General features: G+C 49.9%; 1 pseudogene; it reads left to right on the top strand.

The window, feature by feature from the left end:
- The first annotated feature begins 1,013 nt into the window (after positions 1-1,013).
- On the top strand, positions 1,014-1,685 carry LOC125354386 (annotated as a pseudogene).
- Positions 1,686-2,623: the final 938 nt, after the last annotated feature.

Here is a 2,623-nt window from a genome sequence, read left to right as displayed (position 1 = left end):
TGAGGACAAGGAGACTATGTTTGAAAAGGGCAAGAGGGACCGACCAGTGAGAGCCACCTTCGCCCAGGAGAATGACACCTGCCCAGGCGGGAGGCTAGTCCCGGGCCACTGCTCACACACTCAAGTGAACTCAGCCAAAGGTACCCCACCCTGCCCACTGGAATTTCTAAATTAAAACCAAAAGCAGCGAGCAGCTACCTGTGGCACAGAACAACCACACTGGAGAATAAACAGGTGCTGAAATAGATAAATGGTCCCATCACAGAGGAAGCCCAATTCCCAGCTGTATGTGGAGCTGATTTCCATAGCCAGCTCCACCCAGGAGGCTGCCCTGCCCAGTTGGCCACCCCACCCACGAGGGACGAACCTCCCCCAGGCAAGGGACTCTCAGGCAGGTAAACCAAGCCAGAGGTGCCCCACACTACTGAGTCCACAGCCTATTCAAAGCCAGGCGTTAAAGGCAGCGACCCCACAGCAGAATGGAGGATCTACGGTTCCTAAGACTGTTCACGTCCCCCATCAACAGAGGACACCCAAGTCCTACCTGCAAGCTGTGTGAATGATAGAGGCCCAGGATATCACTAACAGGGAGGAGGGTCAAAGCAGATCCACCCCCTGCAAACTGAAAGCAAGTCAGCCAGCCAAGCAGCAAGAAAATAGTCTGCAGACCATCTCAAGGAAACCAGAGACTGGAGAAAGCCCATCCAAACAAGGAAGACATCATTTTTTCTTTCACACTTTTAAAACTTATTTATTTTCTATTTTTCATTTCTGAGACATCGTTTGTTGTTGTTGTTGTTGTTTTCCATTTTTATTTGCTTGTTTTATTGGTTTATTTTTGTTTTTCTGGGGTCTTTTTTGATAAATTTTTTGTGTTTTGTGCATTTGCATTCCAGTATTTTTTCTTTGATTCTCTCTTCACATTCTCTTTCTTTAAAATTACTTTCCTATGGACTCCCTCCTGCGGTGTGTTGTGTTTGGCTGTACAGAGCAGTGCCAGGCCAGCTGCTGGGATGCAGTGGGCAGTGGGTCGGCAGTGGGCGTGGGCCGCGCTGTTTCTGGTTGCCACGGTGGTGCTGATCCAAGTCCTTTGGCTCTGGCTGGGTACACAGAGCTTCGTCTTCCAGCCCGAAGAGATCGTGCAGTTGGCGTGGCAGTATGCTGGTCTGGATCAGGAGCTGGCCTTCTCCTGACTGATTGTGGAGCTGTGGTGGCTGCACCCAGGCCACGTGCTGCCCGACGAGGAGCTGCAGTGGGTGTTTGTGAACACAGGCAGCTGGATGGGTGCCATGTGCCTTCTGCACGCCTCGCTGTCCGAGTACATGCTGCTCTGCGGCACTGCCCTGGGCTCCAGCGGCCACTCGGGGCGCTATTGGGCTGAGATTTCTGACACCATCATCTCTGGCACCTTCTACCAGTGGAGAGAGGGCACCACCAAAAGTGAGGTTTTCTATCCAGGGGAGACAGTTGTGCACAGGCCTAGCGAGGCAAAGGCTGTAGAATGGGTGCCAAATACGTGGATGGTGGAGTACGGCCGAGGTGACATCCCATCAACCCTGGCATTCACACTGGCTGACACTATCTTTAGCACCCAGGACTTCTTCACTCTCTTCTATACCCTCCGGTCTTATGCCAGGGGCCTTTGGCTTGAGTGCACCACCTACCTCTTTGACCAGGACCCCTGACTAGCCAGGCCCTGAAAAGAGACCTGTGGATCAACAGGCAGACCCCATATACATCCACGTGCTGAAGCCTACGTGAACAGACAGGGACATACACTATGCAGATTTTTGAGTTGCTGATGTACAAGGAGGGACATACATACTTAGACATCCAGATACAAAACTCGTTGAGAACAAATGGGATACACACACACACACACACACACACACACACATAAATAGATAGATGTCAAGATTTATCTGTACTTCAGGATCATGCACTCATATCCATCTAGAAAAGAAGCCCAAGTATACTAATGGGGCCAGTCATGAATATACATATCACAAGCTGGACTTAATAACTCAGGCTATTCAGAGTTTCCTGCCAGCATTCAAGGCTCTGGAGTGAAGGATGGGGGTGGATATTACATTCTGCCTTAGCCTGACTCCTCACAACAGCAGTAATCCCTGATGGAGGAGCTGATGAAGGAGAAGAGGAACTGCCCTTCAAAGGTCCCTTCACCTATAGTTATGATACCCCCCTTCGTCTCCCCTCTCACCATATGCCTTATCCCCATTCTACCCCCTGCTGTGCAAGGGCCCCCCGGTTGCTTTCCTTGTCATTGTCTTCCCCCCCCCAGCAGTGAAGTCACCTGGGGAGTCAAGGGAATGTACAGAATAACGAAGCCAAGGTCCTCCATCTCTGATAGACCCTTCTTCCTACCCTAGGAGTATAATGGGAAAGTTGACCTCATCCCTGGGCCCACCACCAAGGATAGGGTCTCAAGAGGTAGGCCTGGATCTAAGGGACCATCCCCTAGCTTAGAAATACTTTCTGTATGTATACATATCCCCATTACAGTTTCCAGATATTTTTGCCATACTGCATTCTCTGTTCATCTGTCTGTCTCTGTTAATAAAGACTTGTCAACTGTAAAAAAAAATAAATTACTTTTCTATGA

Source organism: Perognathus longimembris, chromosome 7, assembly GCF_023159225.1.
Source record: "Perognathus longimembris pacificus isolate PPM17 chromosome 7, ASM2315922v1, whole genome shotgun sequence".
NCBI lineage: Eukaryota > Metazoa > Chordata > Mammalia > Rodentia > Heteromyidae > Perognathus > Perognathus longimembris.
Note: the sequence above shows the minus strand (reverse complement) of the source record. Positions and strands in the feature narration are given on the sequence as shown.